Consider the following 10,528-nt stretch of genomic DNA (forward strand, 5'->3'; position numbering starts at 1 on the left):
TATCTTGTACATGATATTCTTAGAGGTAATAATGCATGGTCTTATTTTATAAACAGACTATGTATTTGACATGTAAAATATGGACAGAATTGATGTCAACCATCTCTTGAAAAGTTAGCCTATAAACATTGTGGTATAATTTTCTTTGGTCAGAAACATTTGGGCTAAGTAGTGCCACTCAGTTAAGGCTTATTCTTCAATGCCATCTCTCCAACTGTCTTTAGTCTACGCAACTAGCAAAATGCACAGGTCTTCTGTTTTTATAGTGCAACAGAAGTATATTACAATTGTCATACTTTCAAGTTTCACCTGAGGTGTGAGGAGGGGTCTTCTCTACTCTCGTGAAACCTATAGCCAAATTAGTAGGAAAGGCCCTAAGTAGATTTATTTCTCTTAAGTAATAAAAGAAAGATTTAACAGTTGAACCTACTACAGAAACCAGTGACTACTATGTCAACTCTCCCAAGTTTGCCGAGTGGTGGGACTATCATTTGTGTTTTTCGTGTGGTTGTTGAAAAAGAAATTTGGCAGCTAAATTATTTGGTCCCATGTGCCTCTCAAGTTTTAAAAATAAAAAGGAGGGTTGTAAATAAAAAATTGTCAATAAGAAATAAAAACTGACCTTTATGTTTCCTAAGCAAGTGACATCCCTTTAAGCAGGCACATGCATCCAATTTTGTTGATCACACCATTATTGAAAGCAGAAAAACTGAAGGGGGGACTGATCATTGTACATATTTTAATTGCTTTTCATGGTGTCATTTGAAGTAATTTGTGAAAGAATCTGACCGTTTTTGTATTTGGAAGTATCAAATAAATATGAAAATAAGTTTAAAAGGTAATGGACACCCCTTAAGGCCTACGCATCTGGGATAAATGAAAGGGAGTCATAAATGTGGCCTTATTCAAATAACAATTCAGGCTAAAATGAAACAGATTCACAAAGAATTTCTAAAACATAATGAATGTTAAAATAATACATGATCATTAAGGGAGATAGACAACTTTGGATTTTCATCAATTCTGATGTCCTCTTCAGTCGGGACAGCCACATTCTCAGCTTCTCCAACCCAGCTGACAGCTTGTGAAGATTGGGGGCTCCATTGATTCAGTTATTTCTGTTGCACTGTAATGAAAGCTTTTTAACACAGAAGCCTTTATTTCTTATTCTTTCTCTGGGATTGCTTGTTCTTTCAATGGTATTGCATCCTGGTTAAGTAACCGAAAATCACTCCCTATTGTGATTTATTATGCTAAAACCAAGCGAGATACCTAGCTTCTTTAAGTAACATTTAAGAATTATGAAAATAATTTCTGGCATCATGGAACATTAAAATGAAGTGCAAGTTGGGTTAAATAACTTTAAAACTAACACCTTGCAGATGCTGAGTAATTGGCACAACCTGGAAGCTTTCTGTGCAGCAAGGGCATTAAGAGGGATGGGCTTGTCTTGAGAAGAGTTATGAGTATCATAAAGGCTCACTAGGCCACTGTGCTTTCTAACCCTCAACATTTAATTGAGAGGCTAAATCTCAGAATATTAGGGAAAATTATGGCTTTCAAATAGCTTCTGGTGACACTGTGGTTGGTTTCTAAGTGAGATAAATGATTTGAGGCTTCTATCTCTATTTCTGTTTTAGTGAAACTTGTGAGCTGAGCTATGATAATGAAAATAATACTGACTTAATGAAGCATCATGAATTTTTCGGTGCAAATATTTCAAAGCTTTGTAAACTTTATTTTAAAGTGTTTCCATTTTGTTTATGTTTCCCCTCCCTTCTTAAAAGTTTTGCTAATGAAAGAAGAAAAAGAAATAACTGAAGAATATATGAACAACAAAGAAAGTGATAAACTATCCAGGGAGGATAGACCTCAACAAAAACCAAGTACCTTATTTGATACAAGAAATAGAAAAGCAGCAAAAAATGTTCAAAATCATCAAGCAATATAAGATTAAACAAGCCTCCATTTCCTCTTTATCTCTGTGGATAAAAATGGGTAAACATGGGAACAACAAAAATCTTATAATGTGTGTTCATCTGGCTCTGGGGGTTACTGGAGCGCTGGATAGATAGCGATATCTGGTGAAGTTTCTTGAGCTTTGATAACCTAGCATTTCCTTGATTCCTTTTTTATTGGTTGGCTATTTTTAAAAAGACCCCTATAATATTTTATTAGTTTCTTGTATTTCAGTGCTGCATAGTATTCCAATGTGTGAATATACTACAGCTTCTCTATCCATTCCTTTGTTGATGTGCACTTGGGTTGTTTCCAACTCTTTGCTATTGTGAACAATGCAGCAATATACATAGGTGGGCATTTATCAGTTTGGTGGCAGTTCTGATTTCTTTGGGGTATGTTCCGAATAGTGAAATTGTTGGATCAAATGGTATTTCTATTTCCAACTTTTTGGGAAAGTGCCATACTGCCTTCCAGAGTGGTTATACAAAATGTGTGACCCTGGAGGACATTATGCTGAGTGAAATATTTCAGTCACCAAAGGACAAATGCTGTATAATTCTACTCTTATAAAACAGTACTGTCATGGGGTTGGGGTAAAATTAAGAAAAAGGGGATAAATAATGTATAGATGAGGGAAAGAACTGTTTAAAAGGAATATATGATTAGGTATTTGCATGACAACAGTCATAAGAGATGCATAGCAAAAGTGGATTGAGGGATGGGGAAAATTGTGCAACAATGAAAGAATTTTTTTTTCAAAGAGAAAAGTGAACTGGGTTGGGGGTAGGGAGGAAAATGTGCAACAATAAATTAATGGAAATCCAAGTTCTCCATAAACTTTTGTTAAAATCGCAACTAAAGGTGTGGGGGGAGGAATATCGATTAAAATTTAAAAAGTTGGGGGAAGACCCCTAATTGGGTAGTGGTTAACTTTTTGCCTACTAAGTGCAAAGTAGCCTGTTTGAACACACCAACTGCCCCATGGGAGAACGATGTGACAGTCTGCTTTTATAAAGATTACAGCCTTGGAAAATCTATAGGCAGTTCTGGCCTGACCTGCAGGATCATGATTTGTCAGGATCAACCCCACAGCAATGAGTTTGCTAATCTATTATTTCTTTGACTCCTTTTGTTGCTGTTTCTACAAGTTTCTACAAGTACATTTCTCTCTGTAGTTTACAAAGCATATTGTTTGAGGTCCCCCCAATTATTCATGTATATTTTGTTGCATAATGTTTATTACAATACTTTCATGCCAAATTGTCCCCCCTCCCCCCATTCCAACAACATGTTCCTTGTTTGTCCATTAATTTTCTACACTCCCCATTCTTCTGCCCCCATTCATCCAGTAGCCACACTGGATTATTTCTTTCTGCAGGTAAATCTTTCTCTAGATTTTTAAAAAAGTGGTTTTAGACAATATTTGTCCTTTTGTGACTGATTTTTTTTTCACTCAGCATAATATCTTCTAGTCTAATCTCTGTTGTGTTGTGTTTCATGAGTTCTTCATTGTTTTTCAGTGCTCTATTGTATGAATACACCATTTCAGATCATTTCTCTATCCATTTGTTCGCTGATGAGCACTTGGGTTGTTTCTCTTTGCTTCTGTGCATAATGTTACAGTTAACGTGAGTGTACTTGTTTATATCAGAGCTCTTATTTTTTTAGAGTTTATTCTTAGTTGAATAGCTAAATCAAATGGTACTTCTATTTTTAAAATTAGAAGGAAAAATCAAATTGTCTTTCATAGTGATTGCATCATTTTATATTCCCACAAGAGGTGTATGAGAATTCCAATCTCATTGAATCCTTGACAACATTTGTTATTTGTTACACTGTTGTACTTTGCTATAGTTTCTGGACTGCGATAATATTTCATTGTGCTGATTTTCAGCTAGTGACTGACATGGTTGCTCTTCAGTACTTTGGAGAGGTCTCTGACAGCAGACTTTCCCAACACAATACACCTTTTAATTTGCTGCCTGTTGGTGCCAACAGTGTTGATTGTGGAGCCAAGCAAACTAAAACTGTTTACAATTTCAATCTCTTCACCATCCATCACGATGCTACCAATTGACCCAGTGGGAAGAATCTTTGTTTTCTTGATCTTGAGTTTCACTCCATATTGAAGGCTGCAATCCTTGACTTTCTGCAGCAAGCACTTCAGGTCCTCCTGAGTTTCAGCAAGCAGGGCTGTGTCATCTGCATAAAGCAGATTGTTGTTGAGTCTTCCTCCAATATTGATGCCACATTTCTCCTCATAGAGACCAGCCTCCTGGGTAATCTTTTCCGCATATAGATTGAAAAGTTACGGAAGTAGAGTACATTCCTGGCATACACTCTTCCCTATTTTGACCCATGCAGTGTTGCCCTGCTCTGTTCTGATGACTGCCTTCTGGTCTAAGTATAGGTTTCGTAGGCCATGGTCTTTGCATAGTCAATGAAACACAGATAGACATTCCTCTGGAACTCTCTGCTTTCTGCCAAGATCCATTTAACTTTAGCTGTAATATCCCTAGTACCATGAACTGTTCTAAATCCAGCCTGCACATCTGGCAGTTCTTTGTTGATTTGCTGTTCCAGTTGTTTTTGGATAATTTCAGCAGAATCTTGCTTGCATGTGATATTAATGATATTGTTCAAAAATTTCCGCACTCTGTTGGGTCACCTTTCTTTGGAATGGGAACAAATGTAGATCTCTTCCAGTCAGTTGGCCAGGTGGCTGTCCTCCAGATTTCTTGGTACACCTTGGTGAACACAGCCAGGGCGGCATCTGTTTGTTGAAATATATCAATTGGTATGCCAATTAGCAGCATCATGATGGATGGTGAAGAGATTGAGATTGTTAACAGCTTTAGTCTGCCTGACTACACAATCAACACTCTTGGTACCAGCAACCAGGGAATCTGAAGATGAATTGCATTGGGAAATCTACTGTCAGGGTCATCAACAGAGTACTGAAGAGCAACAGTGTCAGTCTAGAGACTAAGGTGTGCAATTGTGTGGTATGCATCAGAAACCTGGACAATGACTAGGCATGAGAGAAGGAGAACCGATGCCTTTGAGCTGTGTGGTGCTGGAAAAGAGTATTGAATTTACATACAATGGACTGCTAAGAAAACAAACAAGTGCATCTTGGAGAGGGTGAAATCATGCTGTGCTTTGGAGGCAAAGATTCTGAAGCTTCATCTGACATACTTTGAGCATGTTGCAAGGAGGGACATTATGCTTGGGAGGGTGGGGGCACAGCGCAGGAGAGGAAGACCCTTCATGAGGTGGATTGACTCAGTGACAGGAGTAATGGGGGTAGGTGTGTCTGAGACAGTAAAGTTGGCTCAGGATAGAGCAGGTTTCAGAGATATTGTACATAGGATCGCTAAAAAGTTGCAGGTGACTCGACGGCATGTAACAACAACAACAACAACGAATCTGTATGTATGCTGAACAAATCATCCCAGAGGTAGGACTTCATGAAAAAGAAATGTGGCATCAGTATCAGAAGAAAACTCACCAAAAAGCTGTGTTATTCAGATGACACAATTTCCCTTACTGAAAGAGGACTTGAAACTCAATAACAACAGTTATCTTGACTTATTTTTGATATTCAATGTAATTTTTGCTTAGAGCAATTGAACAGCTTTGCAGATTTTTCCCATGTTGGTGCTCACAAGTAAAGTTGGCTCCCTCTGCTGGTATAAAGAGGTAAATAAAAAAGAGGTAGTGTGCGTGTGGTAAACAGATTTCTTACGCTGCTTGAATAAGGTTAAGAAAACACAACTCCTCAGTCCCAGGTCTGTTATCGCCATGTACGTTTTGGAGGTTTGTGCTTGCAGTGTGTTTCACTACCTCCGATTGTGCTGGGGAGTTCTTGGAGAGAACTCAAAAATGAGTGTGGGTGTGGTCTGGCCTATCAGGGACTCAAGGATGATTATTTGCCAGAAGACCTGGAAGAATGAGTCACTGAACTCCTCCGTAGCAAATCCTTGAGAATAAATCACTCAGCCCAGGATAGTCATGAGAACCAGTAACTAAATTCAGAGCAAGTCATGTGTACCCTACACTGGATTAAAATTAATGTTTGCGTAAGTCTTTCATATATTAACTTACCCGTAAGATTATATATGGAAAAAAGATGTAGCATGCAAATATTAATCTGAATATAAAGCTTTTTGCAAATTTGGACTTTATGAAGAAGAATGTGGCATCAGGATTGGAGGACAACTCATCTATAACGTGCATTATGCAGATGACACAACTTTGCTCAAAGTGAGAAGGACATGAAGCACTTGCTGCAGAAGATCAAAGACTACAGCCTTCAGTATAGATTACATCTCAGCATCAAGAAAACAAAGGCCCTCACCACAGGACCAACGGTCAACTTTATGGTAGATGGAGAAAGGATTGAAGCTGTCATTTCAATTATTTCTTCTTTCTTGGATCAACAGTTCACACCCTTGGTACCAGCAGTCAGAAAATGTACTGCATTGGGTAAGTCTACTGTCAGAGACCTCTTTAAAATGATAAAGAGCAATGATGTCAGTTGAAGGCTAAGGTGCATCTGATTCAGGCCATGGTCTTCTCAATCACTTGCTACACATCAGAGTGCTGGAAACTGAATAAAGATGACAGAAGAAGAATTTATGCCTTTGAGTTGTAGTGCTGGAGAAGAGTACAGAATAAATAGCCTGTGGTCTGCCAAAATAACAAACAAATGTGTCTTGGGAAATGTGCAGTCAGAGTGCTCCTTGGAGGTAAAGATGGTGAAGCTTTGTCTTTCATACGCTGGACATGTAGCTAAGCAAGGCTATTCCTTGGCAAAGGACATCATGCTTGGAAAGATAGAGGGTCAGTGAAGGAGAGGGAGACACTCAATGAGACAGATCAACGCGGGCTCTTGTGTGTTAGAGATCATGGGAATTGCACAGGATAGGGCAGAGTTTAGGTCAGATGTTCATTGGGTCGTTCTGAGTCATACTTGACTCAATGGCACCTAACAACAACAACATAATGATTAAATTTATGAAAGGCTTCAATCAAAGGAAATGATCAGGAATAAAATGGGAAATTATATATTGGTAGTAAGAGTGGAGGATAACTACTACCTGTCTAACTGACTGGTGGTGGTTGTTGTATACCATCGAGTCGGAATTGATGTATAGCTGACCCTTTAGAGGATTTCCAGAGGCAATTAATCACACAGGAGGAGATTGCCCATCCTCTATGGAGCAGCTGGTGGATTTGAACTATGTACTTTCAGATTGCAGTACAGTTTCTCACCACTAAGACACCAGAGCTCCAAGAGATCCATATTTGTTCCCATTTTCAAAAAATAAGTTATCCAATAGAATATGGAAATTACTGAACAGTATAATTAATGTTATATACAAATAAAATCTTGCTGAAGATTATTAAAAAATAACCACAGCAACACATTGACAGAAAACTGTCAGAAATTCAAACTGAATTTATAAAAGTCAGTGGCACCATTGTTGATGTCAAGATGGACCTTGGCTGAAAGCAGAGAATACCAGAAGGATGTCTATTTGTGTTTTATTGACTATGCAAAAATATTTGTATGGATCATAACAAATTACAGATAACACTGTGAAGAACAGGAATCCCAGAACACTTACTTGTGCTCATGAGAAACCTTTACCTAGACAAAGAAGAGGTTGTCTGAGCAGAGTAAGGGAACACTGAATAGTTTAAAATCTGGAAAAGTGTGCCTCTGGGTTGTATCCTTTCCCTATACCTGTTCAATCTGTATGCTGAGCTAATCTTTCGAGAAACTAGGTTAAATGAAGAAGAATGTGACATCAGGATCAGAGGAAAATACAAAAAGTCTGCACTGTGCAGATGACACAACCTTGCTTATGAAAGTGAGAAGTTCTTGAAACTCTTGCTGCAGAAGATCAAAGACTACAGCCTCCAATATGGATTCCATTTCCACATAAAGAAAGTTCAAATTCTCACCACTAGACCAATAGGCAACATCATGATAGAGAGGAGATAGAAATTATCAACAATTTCATCTTATTTGGATCCACAATTAGCACCCTTGGTACCAGCAGTCAGGAAATCAAAAGATGTGTTGCATTGGCAAAGTCTGCTGTCAGTCACCTCTCCAAAGTCCTGAAGAGCAGCAATGTAAGTTTAAACAAATATTTTTTGGAGACAGTGCTAACCAGGTGCTCCTTAGAAGCGAAGATAGTGAAACTTCATCTCATATACTTTGGACGGGTTTTTAGGAGGAACTAGTCCTTGGAAAAGGACATCAAGCTTGGAAAGGTATAGGGTCAGTGAAGAAGAGGAATATCCTTAATGAGATGGCTTGACACAGTGACTATAACAATGGTTTCCAGTGTATCAGAGATGAGGAGGATGGCACAGCAGGAGGCAGATCTCTGGTTCACAGAGAGTTACTGTGAGTTGACTAGATGGCACTTATAACAATAAATGTGGCACAGACGATTTGTCCTTGATTATTAACATCGAACTTACTCAGGAGCAGTGGAAAAGAAAAGCTTGATGTTTGTTGAAGTTTACAGAAACCAACCAACCAACCAATGGAGTTTTAGTCTGTAATACACAGAATCAACAGGAGTTGGAACACACAGCAGTGGATTGCTTTCTTTTTAATATAGTTCTAAAAAGATCAATTTAACAAGAGGATATGCATCAAATGAGTATGCAACTAATAACGGAGCTTCAAAACATACAAAGCAAATTCTGACCCAGTTCAAATAAGAAACAGACCCATTCACAACCCTATTAGGAGATTTCAATACCCTATCATTAATAAACTGCAAACGTAAAAACTCAAACTCATTGCTTTTGAGTCAGAACAGACTCTAGCTCTTTTTAGGTTTCAGTCCCGCTCAAAATAATCCTGATAGGTCCCAGTCCTTGTTAGAGGTGAGGAAACAGGAGTGAAGGTGAAAGAAAAGACAGTTTTATTAGGAAAAGTATGTTCCAAAGAGCAAGACAGGTTATTTCTCTGAAAGTAAAACGGAGAAACAACTTATGCTATATGTGTTTTTTATTATTATAGCTGACTCACTTCCACATTTAGACATGCTTCTGGGCTTGAATTTGGGCCAATAAAATGATGTTGCAGCTAGTTCACAATTTGGTAGATGAGTCTGGTCATTTGTAACTGATGCCACTCATGTACCTAAAACACTACTCAATATCAGCATTGCGGCACTTGGGCCAATGTTACTGGTCCCCTGGTTTTGACTGGGTAGGGCCTGCTTTTAACCATTTCATTTGACTTTTGTCTTCTTATTAACATGACTCTATCATACACAAAGCAACAACGGTACCAAGGATGTTGAGTATGGATTCAAGCAAGATGAAATCATTGACTGCTTCAATCTTTTCTCCATCTGTTATGATGTTGCCTAACTCCAGTGGTGAGGATTTTTGCTTTCTTGATGTTGAGATTGTATATCTTAACCATAACACACAGTAAATGCTTCAGTGCCTTTATATTCTTCCTCCCATTTCTATTCAACTTCTTCCAAGTGGTATTGATGCTTCATAATGTATTTTTAAAGAAAATAATAGATTATATTAGACTTCATAACAGTTATAATAATATATGTAGTAACAATGAAGGCACAAAATGATTGCTATTTATCTGGACAATATAGATTTAAAGTCAACCAACATGTAAGAATGCGAACTGAAAGGTTAGCAGTTTGAATCCACCTCTGTGCTTCATGGGAGAAAGATGAACAGTTTTCTGTAATTATTTACAACCTTGGAAGACAAATCTGGCAATCTGCTTCTGAAAGAGTGCCCTTGTTAATGCAGTGGAATTGTTCTACTCTGTACATATAGGTTGTCGTGAGTTAGAAACAACAGCAGTTAACAAAAACAACATGGTTCTTATATATTGAGCTCTTGGAAAAGCCACCAATATTTTCTACATTGCCTATACCATTTTACTATCCTGTCAGCAGTGGATAAGAATTACAGTTTCTTAGTAGGTGTGAAGAAATGACTCATTGTTATTCTAATATGCTTATTGACCTTTGAATGTCTTTATGATGAAATATCTATCATGTCCATTTAAGTCTTTTGCTTGTTTTTTTCTAATGGGGTTGTTTATCTTTCTGCTGTTAATCCAGAAGTTAGAGCTATTTAACCATTGTAATTTTCTATGTCTTAATGATTTTTAGCTGAGGTCATTTGTAGATGTTACACACACACACACACACACACACGAGTTTATTTACAAAGTTAAAATACATTGGTTTTGAGTGCGTTGCTTACCTCGACTCTTAGCTTGTCGGGGACGGTAACCAGAACCCGCTGTCCACTTCTGTTGTCGTTGCTTTCTAACCCTAGTCAGAACGCATGAGTGCATTTCCATCCACGTTGGCCAGGCTGGTGTCCAGACTGGCAATGCCTGCTGGGAGCTCTCCTGTCTGGAGCACGGTATCCAGCCTGATGGCCAGATGCCAAGTGACAAAACCATTGGGGGAGGAGATGACTCCTTCAACACTTTCTTCAGCGAGCCTGGTGCTGACAAGCATGTGCCCAGGGTGGTGTTTGTAGA

General features: G+C 38.2%; 1 pseudogene; it reads left to right on the forward strand.

The window, feature by feature from the left end:
* The first annotated feature begins 5,766 nt into the window (after positions 1 to 5,766).
* LOC102871497 overlaps positions 5,767 to 10,528 on the forward strand; it is a 5,915-nt pseudogene continuing 1,153 nt past the window's right edge.

The sequence above is a fragment of the Elephantulus edwardii genome, unplaced genomic scaffold (assembly GCF_000299155.1).
Source record: "Elephantulus edwardii isolate Elephantulus edwardi_28Jun2011 unplaced genomic scaffold, EleEdw1.0 scaffold00071, whole genome shotgun sequence".
Classification (NCBI taxonomy): Eukaryota; Metazoa; Chordata; class Mammalia; order Macroscelidea; family Macroscelididae; genus Elephantulus; species Elephantulus edwardii.